Source organism: Anolis sagrei, chromosome 2 (assembly GCF_037176765.1).
Source record: "Anolis sagrei isolate rAnoSag1 chromosome 2, rAnoSag1.mat, whole genome shotgun sequence".
In the NCBI taxonomy this organism is placed as follows: Eukaryota; Metazoa; Chordata; class Lepidosauria; order Squamata; family Dactyloidae; genus Anolis; species Anolis sagrei.
In genome coordinates this window covers 198,009,165-198,031,121 of record NC_090022.1, presented here as the reverse complement: position 1 = coordinate 198,031,121, position 21,957 = coordinate 198,009,165, and the positions used below count along the sequence as shown (strand labels likewise).

At 43.0% G+C, this 21,957-nt stretch overlaps 1 protein-coding gene across 1 annotated transcript in view; it reads right to left on the bottom strand.

Annotated features, from left to right (window-relative positions):
- Positions 1 to 13,184, bottom strand: part of GNB3 (G protein subunit beta 3) — a 29,896-nt gene extending 16,712 nt beyond the window's left edge. The window contains exon 1 of the mRNA XM_060762616.2: positions 12,957 to 13,184. The gene's annotated coding sequence lies outside the window, so the exon portion shown is untranslated. The remainder of the gene's footprint in view (positions 1 to 12,956) is intronic.
- Between the last annotated feature and the right edge of the window lie 8,773 nt (positions 13,185 to 21,957).

The following is a 21,957-nucleotide window of genomic DNA, read 5'->3' as shown; positions in this document are numbered from 1 at the left end:
ACTTTAAGTTTGACTCAATAAATATATCAAACAATATCTTCATTGGGGGAGGAGAGAAGGCAAGTATCCCACACAATATCAGACATCCTCCCTGCACTTCAGGGAACAATGGCTTCAAACTACAAGAAAGGAGATTCCATCTGAACATTAGGAAGAACTTCATGACTGTGAGAGCTGTTCAACATTGGAACTCTCTGCCCCGGAGTGTGGTGGAGGCTCCTCCTTTGGAAGCTTTTAAACAGAGGCTGGATGGCCATCTGTCGGGGGTGCTTTGAATGCAATTTTCCTGCTTCTTGGCAGGGGGTTGGACTGGATGGCCCAGGAGGTCTCTTCCAACTCTATGATTCTATGAATCAGAAATCCTAAAATTGTGTTTCCTTCCCACCCATATTGTTTACTTCTGGCATTGCTAAGACAATCAGACAGTGAATTCTTTGACCTGGCAGTTCAGAGGAGCCTGTCGAAACCACACTGGACAGATGCCCTCCAGCTGTTTGGGCCTCCAACTCCCAAAAGGCCTAACCAGCTTGTTCAGTGGTCAGGAATTCTGGGAGTTGAAGGCCCAAACAGCTAGAGTGCCACAGGTTGAGGAGGCCTGCTTAGTAGATTGAAAATGCACAAGTGGCCCAGAGATTCCTTTGTGTTAGCACCACAATACACCTATATCTGAATATATAGTCAAAATCTTCTCCTGTACTGTGGAGCTTCCCCCTTCAATCCACCCCTTCCAGTCAGTTCCTATTATGTATTGTCGAAGGCTTTCATGGCCGGAATCACTGGGTTGTTGTAGGTTTTTCGTGCTGTATGGCCTCGTTCTAGAAGCATTCTCTCCTGATGTTTCACCTGCATCTGTGGCAGGCATCCTCAGCGGTTTTGAGACCTCAAAACCTCTGAGGATGCCTTCCACAGATGCAGGTGAAACATCAGAAGAGAATGCTTCTAGAACTTGGCCATAAAACACTAAAAGCCTACAACAAAGCAGTTCCTATTATGGTTCATGAGTGTGGTCTCCTGCTTGCTTCATCTTTGCTTTCTTGATCCTTTTTTTGACCAAGGAAAGACAACCTCTCTGAGCAGCTGCAAACCTGCTTGCATCTGGCCTGTAATGCTTTGAGCTGAGTGTCAGCTTTCAGGCTGTTTTCTGAATGTTTTGCATTTTACTTGGTGATCCTAGTAAAGCTGCCTGGTGTCAGAAATCACTGCATTTGGTTCAGGGAGTGGCTGTTTCAGTAAAGGACAGAGCACCACTAAGTTACAAAACAACCATCGCACCACAAAGTCCTTTGCCACCCAAACAAGTTAGTGTTTACATCTCATGCATGGCTTTGTCCCCTCTTTCCTTTCCCCAGATTTCTTTTTCATGTAAGACTGGTGAATTTGTCTGGTTGGAGTAAATCAGAGTTATCTCATTTCTGTGGCTGCTTTTGTTTTTGCAGATAGGCTACAACACCCAAAGGAGTTATTTACATTCACTTGCCTCTCCCCGGAATCAGCAAGCTATTATGGATCTATTATTCTGAAATTAACATGTCATGCTTTTGCATGACCACTCGACAGCACAAATGAGATATTTCTGTCTATTAATATACTTGGACAGACAATTAAGATAACCACCCTTTTATCATTGACCCCTAGCATAAATATGTAACCAGGGGAAAAAGTATATTAGCCAACCTGCATTCAGTTAATTTGCAGGAGTAAAGAAGGAATAAGTCCTGTGATAACCAAAGAAGCATCAGAAAAGAAACTGCTCCATTTTTTTCATGTCAGGAGCGACTTGAGAAACTGCAAGACGGTACTAGTGTGAGAGAATTGGCCATCTGCAAGGACATTGCCCTGGGATGCCCAAATGTTTGATGTTTTTACCATCCTACGGGAGGCTTCTCTCATGTCCCCACATGGGAAGCTAGTGCTGAGACAAGAGCTCACCCCCTCCCCATATTCGAACCGCCACAAGGATTTAACCCATTGCACCATTGGGGGCTCCAACTGCATCATAACAACCAACCTCCCACTTCATAGTCCGCTTCTGGCCACATTTCCATGAGAAAGAGAGAGGGAAAGAGAGATTGAGGGCGAGACTAATTCTTAAGAGATGATATAAACTAAGAAGGTCCCTTTGCTTTCAATATCATTAGTCTTCCAATGTTATTGTTGATATTGCTGTATGCAGAGAGTCCTGAAAGTCCCACAAGCAGATTACTAGATAGAGCAGTGGTTCTCAACTTGTGGGTCCCTAGGTCTTTTGTCCTACAACTCCCAGAAATCCCAGCCAGTTTACCAGCTGTGAGGATTTCTGGGAGTTGAAGGCCAAAACATCTGGGGACCCACAGGTTGAGAACCATTGAGATAGAGAATATTTTCTGCCATCAGGGACCACAAGATTTCCCTTTTAATTTCTGTGGATATTGCAGCTCTTTTGGATCCTCCTTGTTTCTTTTTGCCTACTTTTAGGGTTAATATGGCATATGGCTATCAAGCTCCTTCTCAACGTGATCAAACTGCCTCCTCTTCCTGAATCTGGAGCTCCTGCTTCCTGTGACAATCAGCTCTTTAGTAAAGTCTTGCAGCAAATGGAGCACAACCAGGCTATAAACTCAATCGTAAATGAGCATCCTTGAGGTCTCCATACAACAGTGGCTCACTGTTTTCTCAACTGATTTTAGATCCACAAGAAGAGCCTTGGAGACCATGAGGTCAGGAGATGTAAAGGGCCAACTGTGTCCAAATATAGTTGTCACTGGTTAGTCTTTTCAAGAGGGCATTGAAAAGTGGCCTCCAGGAAGAGGTGGCCTCCAGGAAGAGGACTTGCTCAGAGATGGCACTTCAGACATGGAATGCTCTTCCCAGAAATTCCACCAGACACCTATTTTGTTGGTCTTCCAAGTACCAAGCAAAGACCTTTTGACTCCTCCTCCAGGCATTTTATACTTAATTAGCCGTTCCCTGCCACGCGTTGTTGTGGCCCAGTCTTGGTCATGGAGATTCTGTGTGGGCAGTTTGCCCAAATTCTGTCATTGGTGGGGTTCAGAATGCTCTTTGATTGTAGGTGAACTATACATCCCAGCAACAACAACTCCCAAATGCCAAGGTCTATTTCCCCCAAACTCCATCTGTGTTCATATTTGGGCATATGGAATATTTGTGCCAAGTTTGGTCCAGATCCATCATTATTTAAGTCCACAGTGCTCTCTGGATGTAGGTGAACTACAACTCCCAAACTCAAGGTAAATGCCCACCAAACCCTTGGTGTTTTCTGTTGGTCATGGGAGTCCTGTGTGCCACGTTTGGTTCAATTCCACCATTGGTGGAGTTCAGAATGCTCTTTGATTGTAAGTGTACTATAAATCTCAGCAGCTACAACTTCCATATGACAAAATCAATCTTTTTGAGTGATAATTGCTCCTTGAGTTAGTAGGTGTCTTGTGGCCAAATTTGGCAGCAATTCATCCAGTGGTTTTTGAGTTGTGTTAATCCCACAAACGGACATTACATTTTTATTTATATAGATTTGCAACTTCAATAGCTCTGTGTTATAGATAATAAGGCAACTACTGCATCTACCAATTCATCATCTCCTTCCACAAAACAGGAGTGCCAGTGTGGTGTTGTGGTTCAGGCGTTGGCCTAGGGCTTTGGGAGACCAAGGTTCAAATCTCCTCTGCTCAGCCTTTAAAAACCATTGGGTGACTTGGGCAAATAGGTCACACTCTCTCAATCTATGGGGAAGATGATGGAAATCCACCTCTGTATCAGGATAGGGTCATCATAAATTGCAGTTGAATTGAAATCATATTCCAAGCTTTTCCAAGCCAGATTTCTTCCCTTAAGCTCTGCCAACCTTGCATCTACCACCAGTCTGGTAACCCTCAACCCACCCAAATACAATAGAGCAGTGGTTCTCAACCTGTGGCCTTCAACTCCCAGAAATTCTAACAGCTGGTAAACTGGCTGGGATTTCTGGGAGTTGTAGGCCAAAACACCTGGGGACCCAAAGGTTGAGAACCACTGCAATAGAGGGAGCACGCCCATCCTTCTGAGACTATTTGGACAGCACTTTGCATGTGGTTGGGTGCCTTTTCCCCCATATGGTTTGTGCTGTGGGAACCGTACCTTGTCAGAATTGACCATGAGCTACATAGAAGGATCATGGTCATAATGCCATGGCAGACATTCATGATCACAATGCATTTATTTCTGAATTAATACCCAGTTACTGAACTGATGCATGTCATAGAGTCATAGAATCATAAAGTTGGAAGAAACCTCATGGGCCATCCAGTCCAACCCCATTCGGCCAAGAAGCAGGAAAATTGCATTCAAAGCACCCCCGACAGGTGGCCATCCAGTCTCTGATTAAAAGCTTCCAAAGAAGGAGCCTCTACCACACTACGGGGCAGAGAGGATTTAGATGGCATATAGGCAAATCCCACCTTCGATGAAACCAACAACAGGGACGTGTTGCACCTTAGGTTTAAAGACTATTACTATAACAAAAAGTATCTCTATTTGGCAATAAATACCCTAAATATCCTAAATACCTTAAAGACACCAGATCCCATCCAATTATATTATGTTACAAGATCTGGAAAAAAATTCTGTTTCTGGTTTGAAAGTGTTATTTCTTGTTTAATTGTGTGGCACTTATTTTGAAAGTAGTTGTCTTACTCCAGAAACTTAGTTTTTGTGTCTGCCATAAACTATGTTGAAGTAGTTGAGACTCTATGAGATATTCATTGAAAGACTATAGCGAAATGTGCTGTAGGATGTCCTGCAAAAACAAAGTTTGTGCAGTTTAATCAACGTTTGCCATGTTTTTATGATGGAATCAATTAAGACATGACATTTATAACTCAGGGGGAAAAATCGTGTTGTATAGGCCCCTTCCACACAGCTGAATAAAAATCCCACATTATCTGCTTTGAACTGGAATATATGGCAGTGCGGAATCGGATATCCCAGTTCAAAGCAGATATTGTGGCATTTTCTGCCTTGATATTCTGGGTTATATGACTATGTGGAAGGGCCCATCATGTTATTGAAGCTAACCAAGGCCAGCTCTGATTAATATTTAAATGCAAGAACATCAATGGGTATCAGGTGCAATAGGCTCTTTTTCAAAGGAAGGAACAGGCAAAACCACCCACATTTTCTTTGCCTAAGAAAAACCTATGGAAATCATGGGTTCACCATAAGTTGACAGGTGACTTGAAGACATACAGGCATACACACAGAAGCAGTGCTGAATTAAACAGAAGAGACTCCCAAACAAATATACATAGTATTTCTCGAAGAGGGAAAACATGAAAACCACTTGCCCAAGGTTTTTTTCAGTGAGTAAAATGTAAACACACATCTCTAACTTGGGAGCCGCATGTGGGCCAGAGCGAGATGGGTGGGCCAGAAGGGAGGGGGTTCTCCCCAAGTCCCCTCGATGCCCTTTCCTCCCCTTCTTCTTCTCTTTGAAGGCAGAAAGTGAAGAAAAGTCAGGAAGCATATGAATCCCAAAAGGGTTGGCCTTGGTCAGGATGAGATGGTGGATGGAAGAAATAAGGTGTATCCATTAGACCTTGTACTGCCTACTCCTGATATAGAATTCTAGAGTTGGAAGAGACCTCCAAGGGTCATCCAGTCCAACCCACTGCCAAGCAGTAAGGCACAGTCAAAACACTTCCAATAGACAACCTCTGTGGAAAACCCACCAGAGAAGGAGACTCTACCACACTCCTAGACAGCCTATGAGTTTAACAGGATGACACTGATGATTATATGTTTTTAATGGGTTTTTAAACATGGTTTTTATAATGTTATGCTGAATATTTTAAATTGTATTTTATGGCTATTGTGGCATCAGATTGCTGGCAATATGTAAGCCGACTTGAGTCACTTTAGGGCTGAGAAAGGCGAGTTAGAAATACTGTAAATAAATAAATAAGCCACTCTCCAGGAAATTCTTCCTAATCTTTTCAGTCAAATCTCTTTCCCTGCCATTTGAAACCATTGCTCCCTTGTGCCCTGGTCTCTAGAGCTGCAGAAAGTCAGTTTTCCTCCTGCTGCTCAATGAGATACCCTTTTAGATCTTGAAACATGGTTCTCATGTTTCCTTTCTCCCTTCTCTTCTCTCAGCTAAACATCCCCAGGAGGAAAGGAGGAAGGAAAAAGAGAAGGAAGAAAGGGAGGAAGAGAAGAATGGAAGGAAGGGTGGAAGGAAATAGAGGGAGGGAGGAAGGGAGGGAAGGAAGGAAGGAAGGAAGGAAGGAGAAAGATGGAGAGAGGGAAGGAGGGAGGAAAGAGGGAAAGAGCGAAGCAAGGAAGGACGAAAGGTTGAAAGGGAAGGAAGAAGAGAGGGAGAAATAAATAGGTAAGGAAGGAAGGGAGGGAAGGAAGGAAGGAGGAAGGAAAGAGAAAAGGAAAGAAGTATAGGATGCTGAGAGAGAGGAGGGCCTGAAAAAAAATGCCCAAGGGGCAGGCCCATAGCCAGGATTTCGTTTCGGGGGGGGGGGGGGTGTGAATTTTTTTCAGGGGGGGTTTTGGGGGGGGGCTGAATTTCGGGAGGGGGCTGAGTCTGATTGAAAGAGGGTCTAGCCTAGCAAACCTTTTGTATCATTACCCCAATACCCCCATGCATATGGGATATATTGAGTATGGTGATCAGATCATGATATGAATAAACATAACAGTTTAAATAATGCACCAATAAGGCCTTTTCGCGAACCACCATGAAAATTTCGGGGGGGGGGGGCTGAAGCCCCCGAGCCCCCCCCCCCCGGCTACATGCCTGCCAAGGGGCCACATTCAGCCCTCAGGACTGGGTTTGCCAATACCTGATCTATATCCTTATAGTGGTCCACCAGCCTTTTCTGCAGAAACTCTCTGGTTTTGCCCATTCCTTCCTCTGAAATATAGTACCCAGCACCTGATGTTGCCGAGATTAGCTAAACATCAATTGTATGACCGATGGTAATGCATCTTTACTGCAGTTTTTCCTTTTTGTCCACATTTTCTCTCCCGTTTGGCCATATAACCCTTATCAGCACCACCATCATCATCCAAGTGCCACCCTGGCTCTATTGCTTCTGCCTGCTCCATGTACTCAGATTTTCCTTGTGCTATTTCCAGAATTGTGTTTCTTTGTATCTGATTTCTGTTTTTAAGCCAGTATGAGTATCTTGGGAGTGGGCATATGGCTGGCGATGGCTTTCTCCAGCCGACTGCGCAATAGCACCGTGAAGGTGGAGAGGTTACTAAGCCTTCACAAGGATCTTAGGGGAGGACGGAGAGGATCACTTCTAAGGAGGGATAGGAAGAGCTAAATATAGCCAGAGGGAGAGATGGGGCAGCTTAGGCTCAGGTCTCCAGTGAAACCTTTAAATCTCTCAAAGGGAACAATCTAAATGAGGGCTGGGAATTGTTCCCAACTTCAGAAGGACAAGGAGCCACCGTTCAGGATAAGAATAACTTTACATTCCCCTGAAGCCACGGCTCTGTTCAACCTCACAGTAAATTGAGGAAGCGATTTCTGGACTGGCAACGCAATGATGTCTCGGGAGGGCAGCTGACTGGACATCAAGGAAGGGCTTTGCCCTTCAAGCAAGACAGAGCTGCTCTGCCCCAAAAGCAGAGTGGCTCAAGTACTTGTAGAAATATCTCATATGCAGAAGGAGGATTTATAATGTATTGTTGAAGGTTTTCATGGCCAGAGTCACTGGGTTGTTTTAGGTTTTTTGGGCTGTATGGCCATGTTCTAGAAGCATTCTCTCCTGACATTTTGCCTGCATCTATGGCAGGCATTCTCAGTGGTTGTGAGGTCACAACCTCTGAGGAGGCCTGCCACAGATGCAGGCGGAACATCAGGCCATATAGCTTGGAAAACTTACAACAACACAGGATTTATAATGCTCCTAGAATAATTCTCACAAATACGGGTGATTCCAGAGAGAAGGTTCTTGGCACCGCCATCTGGATGACTGCCTGCCTTCATTCATTTAGTCTGCAGTGCTGGAATCATGGACACAGGCCAGAGTGATTCATGTTTCTCTGTTTTCAAGTTAAATTCAAATGCTTTCATTTATCATAGCTTGATTCTACCCTTCGTTCTGCAGCCCAGCCCTCCATGCATATGCATATGTCCCATTTTGTCCTTGAAATAACCCTGCTAGGTGTGTTAAAAATAAAGGCAGCTATCCCAAAGTCACCTAAAGGGTTTGCTGGCCAAGCAAGAATTTGAACCATACCCAAGTACAAAATATTATCCAGTACATATAAGTCAAACACAGCCTTCCTTGGTCCTTTGATCCTCTGTGAAAAGGCTGCAAAGTATCATGGTAGCCCTGTTGCCAGTTGTCTTCATGGGTTGTTGTCAAGTGACCCATACAGGACTTGGAATAAGCAACATCAGCAGATTTGTCTTCTCTAAACAGCAATGCTTCTCAGCTTTTTTGGGTGCAATCTCTACTTTGGCAACTTGTTCTTCCAGCCACTGAGTTGACAAGATGTTTGCTCTGACGTTGTTTCCTCACAGCTCTTTCCTTCCTTCCTTCCTTCCTTCCTTCCTTCCTTCCTTCCTTCCTTCCTTCCTTCTTTCTGGTCAAATGTAGTGAATGTTTTTATGGTTGTCATTCAGATATTACAAAAAAACACCTTCTCTGTGTTGTCAAAGACCTTCATGGCCAGAATCAATGGGTTGCTGTGAGTTTATATACATCTCACAACCTCTGAAGATGTCTGCTATAGATGTGGGTGAAACGTCAGGAGAGAATGCTTCTGGAACATGGCCATACAGCCCAGAAAATTCACAGCAACCCAGAAACACCTTCTCTGCTCTCACATGCTCTTTTCTCTGTACTGTATCTCCTAGGGTCTGGCATCCATTCAAAACCCTGCATATTTCCTAGATTTGTTTTGTTTTTCATCACTTCTCATATCTGTACTTTTGCTTTGGTCAAGGCAAACCATAAATGTCATTCTTTTTAAACATCTTCACATAGTCTGCCAAATCTCATTTCAGTCGGAGGGTTCAGTAACATCGAGGAGTCTCTGGACATCATCACCCATCAATCCTAGCTCACTGCAGCACCCAGGCAGCTCAGGTTTCCATCCATCAGCCTCGAGTGGCCATCTTGCTATTGTATAACCCACACTACTTCTTAGCACACCAATTCATCATATCCAAAGTGGCTGCTTTACTCCCAGATTTGGCTGATCTTTTAGCTTCCTTCTTCTGAACTGTATCTTGTCTTTTGTCAGCATTTTTAATACCTGTCCATCCACTGAGATAATATACATACCCCTATCCAACATGAATGACAAATGTGCATTGTTGCTTTCTATTCATTATTCTGCCACATCTGAGAAATGCACCCTCATGGCAGGGCAGCAACATAGTGGACCCAGGGCCCTTCCAATAATAATAATAATAATAATAATAATAATAACAACAACAACAACAACAACAACTTTATTTGTACCCAGCTACCATCTCCCCAAGGGACTCTGTGCGGCTTACATAAGGCCGAGCCCACAACACAGCAATAACAAAAGCAAAAACAACAATAATACAAACAGTAAATAAAACTCATAACAGAAAATAAGCAACAGCCATATAACCCAGAATATACAATAGCCATATAACCCAGAATATCAAGGCAGAAAAACCCACAATACCTGGGATTTTATTCTGCTGTATGGAAGGGGCCCCAGGGAGTCGTAGCACCACCACATTTAAATGGGCAAGGATGGGGTGGCCCCCTCCACTCCCCACAACTGCAAACCTGAGAGGATTTGAATACTGTCTCTCCCATCAACAATATATCATTCTGAGTTTTTCCTAACACAATAAAGAGTATTTGGCAAAGGGGCTTGGCTTCAAATAAACAATTAAAAGTCTTTAGCTTGGCAGATATGAAAACTGCAGGAACTGGTTTGCTGATATGGATTAAAACATTATCCTGCAATTTTGGGCCTTCATTGGGAAATCTCATGATGAGCACCACTATACTACTAACTTACAGCTGGGAACTAATGCTTTTACTACAATATATAGAGAGGACATTAGGTAATGCATATTACTCTGGAGCCATTTCCCCCAAATGATGGCTTTGGGATTCAGTTCCCAGAATGTTTAACTGTTGGCCAGGCTGGCTGGGGCTTCTAGGTTGTGAAGTCCAAAGCAGATGGAGAGCTATCATTTGGGAGCCAGTGCTAGGGTCATGCCTTCTAAGCATCCACCTTTCTGGATTTACCTGTAAACAGGTGAAGCCCTATTCTTTCTTTCCCTCCCTGCAAGAGAAGTCACTAAGATCAGCAGTTAAACCTGCAAAACTTTACATTCTATGTTTTGATTTAGTGTTAATCTAGTACATAGGCAGTACGAATTCGATGGGAAAGGGGAAGGGATAGTATGTTAGTATATTGAAAGACAGAGAAAGTTCTCTAGAAAGGAGAGATACAACTCTTTGTTGTATGATCTAGCAAGGTTTGGGAAACTGTGCTCTAGATCAGTGGTTCCCAACCTTTCCCAACCTTTCTTTGATCAGGGACCACTTGACCAGGGATCACTTCGACCAGGGACCAATTTCCAGCATTAGTATCAAAAGGATTACGAATCAGTTTTTGGTCAATTTTAGATTCGGTTTGGTTATTTGGGGTGCTAATTCAGAAAATTGCATTGGATAGACTACATCAGCTCTAGTTTCTGATATAGAACATATGCCGTCCAATAGTCGCCATCTGCTCGCCCGCAGAAAACCATATTTAATAAGCCTCCGCACTATAAGAGAGTTTCGCAAGATCAGTTGCTCTCATAGCAATAGTGTAGTAATGGTGAGGCCATGGACCATATTTTAGTTCTTGCGGACCACTGGTGGTCCACGGACCATAGGTTGGGAACCACTGCTCTAGATCAAGCTAAAGAACTGCTCTACAGTGCAACTTACTACATTTGCAGTAGTATTTATCTTAGAACCAAACACTATTTCGTTTCTGGCAAAAACAGCAAATATAGAGGAAGGTGTCAATGCTCCTTTGAGTATATTGTTTGTGATGTATAAATAAGTCTTAACCTGGAGCTAGTTAAACAACTATGTGAACATATCCTTTATCAAATATCCCAGTAAGGAATATTGTGCAAATTGAAGAACCGTCCTTTCTTTAGCACTTCAGGAAACTACCTTATCTCTATGTCTTAATCTCAATATGCTTCACTTTCCACACAATCTGATGAGTAAGTTGCATGAGTTGGGATCTCGTAATTTCTACATGCCTAGGTAGTAGCTGCATTAGACTGATGCAGCAGAAACCACAAAATATCTTGTAGTTTATTAAAGGTTTAACAGGTTTTGTTGGCCACATGCTTCTGTGACCTTTATCCTATTGGTATTTCTTTGACTTGTGCTAAATAAAATATGTTCGGGCATTTCCACACAGCCATATAACCCAGAATATCAAGGAAGAAAACCCCACAATATCTGCTTTGAACTGGGTTATCTGAGTCCACACTCCCATATATCCCAGTTCAAAGCAGAAAATGTGGGATTTTATTCAGCTGTGTGGAAGGGGCCTTGGTCCTATAACAGCATATAGGATTGAAGGGTAACTATTCAGACATAACTATATTATTGTAACAGCAACATGTGTCACTGTCTTGCCCTCCTAATACTAACTCTCTGGTTCTTATTTAGAGCCGTATCTGCTTTTGACTGTTATCTGAGTCCACACTCCCATATATCCCAATTCAAAGCAGAAAATATGGGATTTTATTCAGCTGTGTGGAAGGGGCCATCATCTTTAAAATCTTGTAAATGTTAGTAGAAGACTAGGTGTGTGTTTGCGGTGTAGTGTAGTGTAGCAAAAATAAGCCTTGACTGTGGTGGTTACAACTCTCTATGCACTACAAACCAATTCATGCACAAACAGCATATAGGATTGAAGGGTAATTATTCAGACGTAACTATATTATTGTATCAGCAATATGTGTCGCTGTCCTTCCCTCCTAACACTAACTTTCTGGTTCTTATTTAGAGCTGTATAAAAAAGGACTGGTCAATATGTGGAACGAACAGACTCAGGAGACAGGTCAGGTTCTCCCCTCCCTTGCAATTCCACGAAACCCCAAGATTTCCTCTTGAGGCAGGAAGTGTAGTGAGGTCCCTATTAGGGTGCTGTAAATAGAAAAGAGAAAGGTATGGAAGGACGAAGGATTAGCAGATGTCTTGGGGCTCTATGTAATCCCTGGGCGGGCCGTACTTGGTTGCCCTGTTGACCCTGAGCTCCTTTGGAATGGGATAGAGAGCTGATCCACCACCTCCTGCCAGAGGAGAGATCAAAGGGCAGGATAAAATTACCCTGATCTCTTTTCTTCTCTGTTCCACACTCCATATCTCAAGATATCTTTTCCAAAGAAAACAATAAAGAACACTAAAAATGTTGCAAGCACAGGACTCTTGCAAAGAGTGATGGAAGCCCATCAAGACACTCTGAATTGTGAGTCAGAAGTAAAAGAAAATCCTAGGAAACTATGTAGGACTTCTGCCATGTTTGTGTTGCACCCTCTCATTAACCTCAGGAGAACCAACCCAAAATTATCTTCCCTCCAGGTCCCCAAGTGTCTGTTTTGTAATGAGTTTATAGGATGAGATGCATTCGAACAGGAAGACTTCAGGAGCGACAATGCGTATGCTTCTGCCTTGATAGACATGAAGGTTTGAAAAGTGTTGCGTGTGAAGGTAAAGAAATAAAAGTGGTTCTAAAGAAATTGTCTTTTTAATAACTTTCTAACTGACCCTTTCCAAGGAACACCCAAAGGAACGCCTTTTCCACATACCAACAATCAGAGGAGAATTGTATTCTGCATCAGTCAGAGAAGCGAAGGATTCAGATACCAGGTCCAAGGAAGGTAGGGAGGAAGAACAAGAGGTGGTGGGATTGCGGGTGAGGGATGTTGGGGGAGACATTCTTACCGTACTCTATGGGCTGGTTCCTCCTGCTCAGGACCCCCTAGCTCCCAGCGGGGGGAGATTGGCTCCCTCGGGCCAGGAGATGCTGGCCACCCAGCACTAGCTAACTTCTGCCGTCCCTGTTCCGGCACCAGCCGTCAGTCCACACGCCTTGTATCTCTCCCTCACTCTCTCAGTGTCTCATCCTCTCCCAGGATAGGTCTCCCTGTGGGGAGCTGAGATACGGTGGAGGGAGGGCAAGGGTTTGGGGGAGGGCCAATTCCAGGAGCAGCATCAGGCAAATTAAATCAGACACCAGCGAGTTGGGGAAATCGGATTGGGACTTAATGCAAAGCAGGTGGATTGGGAGGGGACAGCGAGGGAGAGTAATGTGCTTTTGGAAGAAAGAAAAACACACAACCACAGGGTTTGATATCATTTGTTTTTGTGCATTAGTACTGCATTAATATAACACAGATTAATCCAGAAAAAAATTATCTACATATAGTAGAAGGGAATGGCTCAGGAAGGGCCAGGCAGGCATGGTGTATGGAGGCCTTTTTTGTGCTCTGAGGGACCCACCTCAGAGGCCCACATTGGGAAAGGGCTGCAATGGGACCACACTCTGACTTTCGAGGGAAACACCTCTTGTTCGGAACCAGAAGACGAAAGTGTGCAGTGGCGGGCTGACAAAAGCATTTGATCGAAGGCCTTTTGGCAGCTGTGTGTTCTGGGATGCTGCTGTAGAAGGATTATCTTGGCCTCAATCTCTTTTAATCTCTCCCTGCAGCTTTGGCCCAAGCTTGAGATAAATACCTTTTAACGGATCGTGTCTGACGTCAGGAAGCCATCAATCTAATCAGCTGGGCCACTTCTGGGCCAGAGGTAGCCACTAAATTGCTGCAAGAGCCAGGCACCTCACATGTACCTGAGTTTTGACAAAGAGGACCCAATAACTTCCCCCCTCCTGCAAAAAGGTCTGCGTCACACACAACTGGATTTGAAATTAGCTCTGAAGGCATAGGATGAGAAAGGCATCTGGCAGGGGAAGGATAAATAGGGAGGCAGGATGGAAAGAGGAAAGGCTTTCCCTCTCTTTCCCTCTTCTCTTTCTCTTTCCAGCAAAAGCATATTTAACAAAGCCACTGAGAGAGGTTGTCTAGAGTTTGGGGGCTAGGTGTATTCTAGCAACACTTAGCCGCATCTTCCATCTAACTCTAAGGAAGCAGTTTCAGTCTTAAATCAATGTCTGTTGTTGGTAATGGACTGGATGAATCTTAATTCAGAAAGGACTGAGGCAGTTCTGGTCGGTTCAATGGCAGAACAGAGTGTAGGGATTTAGTCTCTACTGGATGGAGTGACACTCCCTTTGGAAACTCAGGTCTGTAGCTTGGATTCATCCCTGATTCTGGGTGACTGAGGTTTGTCAGTGGCCAGGGGTACATTTGCACTGTTTACACTACTGTGCCAATTACATCTATTCCTGGCCAAAATAACATGTACCTTGACTGCATTTTGTTTAGATAGCTACAAAGCACTTTATGTGAGACTGTATTTAGAAACTAGAAACTTGAGTGAATCCGAAATCCTGTGCCAGATTGCTGATTGGGACGGTTATAGCAGTGGTTCTCAACCTTCCTAATGCTGCGACCCTTAATACAGTTCTTCATGTCATAGAGACCCTCAACCATAAAATTATTTTCGTTGTGACTCCATAACTGTAATTTTGTACTGCTATGAATCATAATGTAAATATCTGATATGCATGATATGTTTTCATTCACTGGACCAAATTTGGCACAAATACCTGATACACCCAAATTTGAATACTGGCGAGGTTGGGGGGGGGGGGGGGGATTGATTTTGTCATTTGGGAGTTGTAGTTGCTGGGATTTATAATTCACCTACAATCAAAGAGCATTCTGGACTCCACCAACAATGGAATTGAACCAAACTTGGCACACAGAACTCCTGTGATCAACAGAAAAAAACTGGAAGGGTTTGGTGGGCATTGACCTTGAATTTTGGAGTTGTAGTTCACCTACATCCAGAGAGCACTGTGGACTCAAAAATGATGGATCTGGACTAAACTTGGCACAAATACCCAATATGCCCAAATGTGAACACTGGTGGAGTTTGGGGAAAATAGACCTTGACATTTGGGAGTTGTAGTTGCTGGGATTTATAGTTCACCTACAATCAAAGATCATTCTGAACCCCACCAACAGTAGAATTGGGCCAAACTTCTCACACAGAACCTCCCTACCTTGAAAGGACTTGCTGGCGTGAGCCTCCCTCCCACCTAGCACACTGTCCCTCGCCCATGCATGCGCACCACGCTGCCATGCGCTGAGCATGCCTACTCTCCCCTTCCCACTTGGAGTCTCAGAAACAGCCCTCCCCTTGTTGAGAGGCAACCTGAGTGTGCAGCAAATCACAGAAGAAGGCTTTTGGTGGGAGAATTCCCAGTGTGTTTTCAAAAAGGAAGAGAAAGACAGGCAGATAGATCTTCAGCCTTCTCTGCCAAAGGAGTTCCTAAGACCATCAGAAATATGTGTCTTCTGATGGTCTTTGGCAAATCCTCTGAAACCCCCCTTGTGACCCCCCCAAGGGGTCCTGACCCCCAGGTTGAGAAACACTGGTGTAGGGATTTAGTCTCTACTGGTTGGAGTCACACTTCCTTTGGAAACTCAGGTCTGTAGTTTGGATTCAACCCTGATTCTGGATGACCAGGCTTTGTCAGCAGCCAGGAGTACATTTTCACTGTTAAAACGAATGTGCCAATTACACCTATTCCTGAAAACACCAGATTTGGCAAAAGTAACATGTGCCTTGACTACATTTTGTTTGGATAACTAGAAAGCACTTTATGTGAGACTGTCTTTGGAAACTGTAAACTTCAGTGAATCCAAAATCCTATGGCCAGACTGCTGATTGGGACAGGTTATAGGAAACATATTATGCTCCTGTTGAAACAGCTCCAGACTATCTGAAACACCTCATTTCCCCATATAAACCTGCCTTAAGATCCTTGGAGGAGATCCTGCATTCAGCTGCAACAGTAGTGGAAAAAATCTTAGAAGGATCAAGCAGGAGCAGGTATTCCGCTGTGCTGTACCACAGGAAGTGTTCGCTTAGCTTCCTATCATCTCAAACTTGCTGAGACTGGATTAGCTTCACTTGAATCAAGTGCCACTGATGGCACATTCTGCAGAGATTTCCTAATTCTACTTGCATTTACACCTAAAGTGACAACTGCGCTCTTAGTCCTTTGCCCATCAGATTTTCAAGGAAGCAATCCAACTGTTAAACTGGGTGGGACAAAGAGAAAGACACAAGGAAACAACACATGAGAATATGTTAAACTTCTGTCTTTCCATGGCATGCTCTAGATTTGATGTTTGCCTGCTTTTGAGCAAATAAAAAGACAAGTAACAGAAGGTCCAATGGTTTGAGTGTTGAACTAGGACTCCAGGAGACCAGAATTCAGATCCCCTCTTGATCACAGAAAGCCACTGGGTGATTTTGGGCAAGTCACATTCTCTCAGCCACAGAAGAAAACAAATACAAACCCTTTCTGAACAAATCTTGCTGAAAAAACAACATGGGAAGATTGGTTTGCCTTAGGGTTGTCATACATTGGAAATGACTTGTGGGTTAAACCCTTGTGCCGACAGGAGTGGAGACTGACAGGTTGGAGGTTCAAATCCGGGAAGAGCTCATCTCCAGCACCCCATGCGGGGACATGAGAGGAGCCTCCCACAATGATGGTAAAACATGAAAACATCCAGGCATCCCCTGGGCAATGCCCTTGCAGATGGTCAATTCTCTCACACCAGAAGCAACTTGCAGTTTCTCAAGTTGCTCCTGACACAAAAGAAAACACAATAAGAACAGCAGCAGCAGAAACAACAACAACATAGCCCTACTTCATCCAGCTGGAACTGCATGGATGGGGAGCAGGATTACTTTGCCATCTTGAGCTCTTTAATTGTAAATGATGGTGATGGATAATGATGATGTCCAGTACTCAAACAGTTAATGAAAAGCATTTTGGGTGCTTAACATGTCATTGTCATCATAGGCGATCCCTCGTGGCCGAGTACGATTGAATAGTTTGCCATCTGTCTGGTAGGTGATTTCCACACCAGTGGGAAGCTTCCCATCAACAAGTTGCAGAATCAAAATTATGAAGATGGAAAATAAGGTTGGGGCACTAACACATCCCTGTTTGACACCTGATTCCACCTTAAATGAGTCACTTTGGAAGCCACTGCTGTTCAAGACTGTTGTCATCACGCAGAATTTATCCGGGCATTCAATTTTCAAGAGGATGGTCCAGAGGACATTGTGATTCCCTGTGTCAAATGCATTTGCAAGGTCAATGAATGCCATGTATAGAGGTTGATTTTGTTCCCTGCATTTTTCTTGGAGCTGTTGTGTATCAAAGATCATATCCACTATTCCTCTGGAGGGGCGGAAGCCGTTCTGGGATTCTGGGAGGATGTCTTCTGAGATAGGTTGAGGGACGTTTGCAAGGATTCTTGTTAAGATTTCCCAGTGGCTTTGTTATTTTTAAATTGGCTAATGGCTTTGATGACTTCCTCCAAACTAGGCCATGCTGCAAACTCATCCCTGGTTTGTTGTTGTGTGATTTATGAGATAACCTCTTCAGCCACATTAGAGCTGCGGTTCAAGAGGTTATGGTAGTGCTCTTTCCAGTTTAGTGCAATTGATCTTTTGTCCTTTAGAAATTTAGTTCCATCTGATGGACGTAGAGGGTGTATGCCATGATTTCTTGGGCCATAGATGATCTTTGTGCCATTAAAGAATCCCCGTGCTTCATGGACATTTGGAAGATGTTGGATTTCTTCAGCCTTTTTTGTCCACCAGATGTTCTTGAATTTGGATTGTTGTAGGTTTTTTTTGGGCTATATGGCCATGTTCTAGAGGCATTCTCTCCTGACGTTTCACCTGCATCTATGGCAAGCATCCTCAGAGGTTGTGAGGTCACAACCTCTGAGGATGCTTACCATAGATGCAGGGGAAACATCAGGAGAGAATGTCTCTAGAACATGGCCATATAGCCCAAAAAAACCTACAACCACCCAGTGATTCCGGCCATGAAAGCCTTCGACAATACATGTTCTTGAGTTTTCTGGTCCTTCTGCAGCTTAACATGTATTGCTTCAGTAACATACAAGTAAACCCCATTTGCCTAGTTTCCAACAGACCTCTCAACCTCTGAGGAAGCCTGCCATAGATGTGGGCGAAATGTCAGGAGAGAATACTTCCGGAACATGGCCCTACAGCCTGAAAACTCACAGCAACCCAATGTACAAGTACTTAATGACATCTTTCTGTTCTGTCCTAAGATTTGCCCTAAAACATTTAAATATATTTTTCAAAGTTATGGTGTGATTTCAGAGTGTACTTATGCAAAAAGTATTTTTGTGCAAATTAAAAATATGTTCTTAAAGTAGGTTTTAAAAGGTAAAATGTCCCCTTTTCACAAATACAACTACTTTACTCCCTTTCTAGAGTGCCCAGTGCACAAGGGAACATGCACATCCTATACCCCTGAAGTGTTGGAGGTCCATTGTGTCCCTTAAATACCAGGTGGCGCCTGGGTAGCCCTTTGAACTGCTGCTAGCCCAGAGGCACCCTTTGCTTGCCAGGATCTAGCTTTCCTCAGGAACGGGGTCATTGCTGTCGTTGATTCTCCTCCCTCTGTCCCTCTCCACTTCTGTTTGGTTACAATATAATCCCATCTCTGGATGATAATCCTCCCATGCAGGAACAGTAGATTGTGTTTATCCTGGTCTGGAAACCTGTAAACAATCCAAAGTCCGTGTCGTCCCTGCTGTTTGTTTGTGTGGTCGCACAGGCTTGCAAATTCAAACCAAGAATATGGAAAAGTAAGGAGAGTCAGCCAAAAAAAAAAAAAAAAAGTAAATCCTGGAAAGTCGAAATTCTCTTTCTTAATCTCACTCAATTTGTATTTGTTATAGGCAGGGCTGTTTATCTGTTTTGCCTTTCTCCAAGTCTCTGCTTCCCAAATAATTTAATTAGCTTCCAATAGAACAGTGGTTCCCAGTCTTCCTAATGTCGCAATCCCTTAATACAGTTCCTCTTGTTGTGGTGACCTCCAACCATAAAATTATTTTAATTGATATTTCATAACTGTAATTATGAATCATAATGTAAATATCTGATATGTAGAATGTATTTTCATTCACTGGACCAAGTTTGGCACAAATACCTGATATACCCAAATCTGAATACTGGTGGTGTTGGGGCGGGATGTGATTGTCACTCCTTGGGTTAGTAGGTATCGTGTGTCCAAATTTGGTATCAATTTGTCCAGGGGTTTTTGAGTTATGTCAATACCACAAACAAACATTACATTTTTATTTATATAGATTTTCATTGTTTCTCTATTCAGTTGCTGAATATTACACTATGTAACATGATTTTTATTCCTGGGTTATAAATGTCATTTTCTAATTGATTCTAGAATAAAAACATAGATAAAATTTGTCAAACAGCAAAAACCTTTTGGAATATCCTGCAGCACATTTTGCTATAGCTTTCAATGAATAGCTCAGCAGAACCTTAACCAATTTAACATAGTTTGTTGCAGTCACAAAAATGAAGTTTCTGGAGGACAAGAACTACTTTCAAAGCGAGAACCGTACAATTAAACAGGAAATAACTCTTTCGACCAGAAAACTGTTAAAATTTTGGTACATGGTGTTGTAAGTGGAATCTTGTTCATTAGCTGTAAGCATGTTAAGTTGGAATTATGATCTTGTAATTGCTGGGGATTCACATTTATGGTTGTTATTGACCGATCGTAACCTATTGACTGACAGGGCATTCCCCAAGGGGGTTAATAAGGTGCTGCCAACTGTGGTGTTTTGTTTTTTGATCTGTAAGCTGCCCAAAGGCTACCTGTTGATTGTTAGCCTATCAATGTAATTCATGCATAAATAAAAATGGCCCACCTCCAGACTACGCAATATTCATCTCAGCTTAAAGGCCCTGATGACAAGAAGGTGAGGATGGATAAAAATAGTCCCTTGCCATTCCTAGCAATTTCCTATTAAATTTGCCATGGGAGCTCTTGAGTGCCAGTGAGATTCTCCTGGAAACAACGCTGCCTGGAGAGGCACAGGCAGTAATGGTTGGACATAGCAAATATTCTGTATTACAGAAATGCACCAAGTTACACCATGTTCTCCCTGGCAATGATATCAGAAAGAACATGAGCAACATGTTGTGAAAAACAACAACAACAACAACAACAACAACACTTTATTTGTATTTCGCCCTATCTCCCCAAGGGGACTCAGGGCAGATTCCAACATATACAGAGACGCAAGACAAACATTCAATGCCTCAAAAAATGAAACACAGCCACACAGATAAAGGTAAAGGCTTCCCCTTCATCTCCAACTCTGGAGGTGGTGCTCATCTCCATTTCTAAGCCAAAGAGCTTGCATTGTCTGTAGACATTTCCTAGGTCATGTGGCCAGCATAACTGGATGGAGCACCCTTTACCTTCCCACTGAGGTGGTACCTATTGATCTACTCACATTTGCATGTTTTCAAACTATTGGGTTGGTAGAAGCTGGGGCTAACAACAGGCGCTCACCCTGTCCCACGGATTCAAACTGCCAACGTTCCAGTCAGCAAATTCAGCACTTCAGCGGTTTAACCATCAAGGCCTTTGATTACCAAGTAATGGCTCCCATATCATGCTGAGTCCCTTAACCATGGCTCTTAATGTTAAGAGAATTGCTGCTCTATAGCTGATTTAACTCCCTCTCTCCCATGCTTTCTTTCCATCATATGCTTGCATATAATATTTTATAGTAAAGTCCGGGGCCTTTGTAAATTCTGGGTTTCAACGACCATATGCTACAAATCGCATGGCTAGAAGTAAAGACTTTTTGGAGTCATTTGTTCCAAACATCTGGAGATCCCCATTTCTGCTTTATACCTTTAGCAAGAAGTAAAGGCTGCTTTCTGCAAATTCAGATCTAGGAAAATAAATCAAAACCAAACATCCAAAAGTGGTAGAGTTGAAGCACCGGGCAATAGTATAAAGTGGGATTTCTAAAACCTTCTCCCCCAATAACACTCACACTTTCCTGTTGCTACGGACATATTTACTGCAGTATAAGAAAAATCAGCTGCAGAGAAAGAGTGCAGGAAAGTCCTTCATCACTCGCTGAAGTCAGTGACTTCGCCAGTCATTTGGCATAACTTTGGCAGTGAGCCTAGTTTCCAAAGCTGCTTTACTGCCAAACATTGAGTTTGACCCAGAATCCTATTTATGTGAATAGAGTTTACTTCCTATTGTGTTAATTTTGAGTTGCTATAGTTTGTTTGAAATAGGTTAACTCAGATTCCAAGAAACTTTTTGCTTTCAAGCCAACACCAAACACCAGGAAAAATATGTAATCTGTGTTGGAAATAGCAACCTTCTCAAGCTTCCACGAGTTGTTATGTATATAACTGATTATTTACTGTATTGGATATGTGTGTATTGGTATGCAATTTTACCTAACTTTTTGTTGTGTGTGGGGCTGCAGACCATGTGATCAGGTCTGGGCTTGTTCAGCGCTCAGATTCCACTTTAGGAACAGTTTGTTTTATGACTTAGATTTCAGTAGGAACTATTTGTTTTGGGAAAGTAGGAAAGTACAGTAAGCTATTGCTTAGGGACTTCATTGGACTTTCAGACTATACAGACTCTATTAGACTCCCAGAACAGAGATAAGCTTTGGACTATGAACTATTGATTGCAAGAAATATGCCCTGTGCTACCTACACAGGGAAACTACTTCAAATCCTATCTGTAATTGGATTCATATGCAAAGTACCTGTATGCTGAATACACGAAGTTTGTGAGTAAACCAACCATGTTACTTTGCTTATTTTGTCTCTTGAGAGCATGATTTAAAGGGAAATATATTTTAAGGGAGAGTAAATGTTTTTGGGCAACTAAAAGGAACAC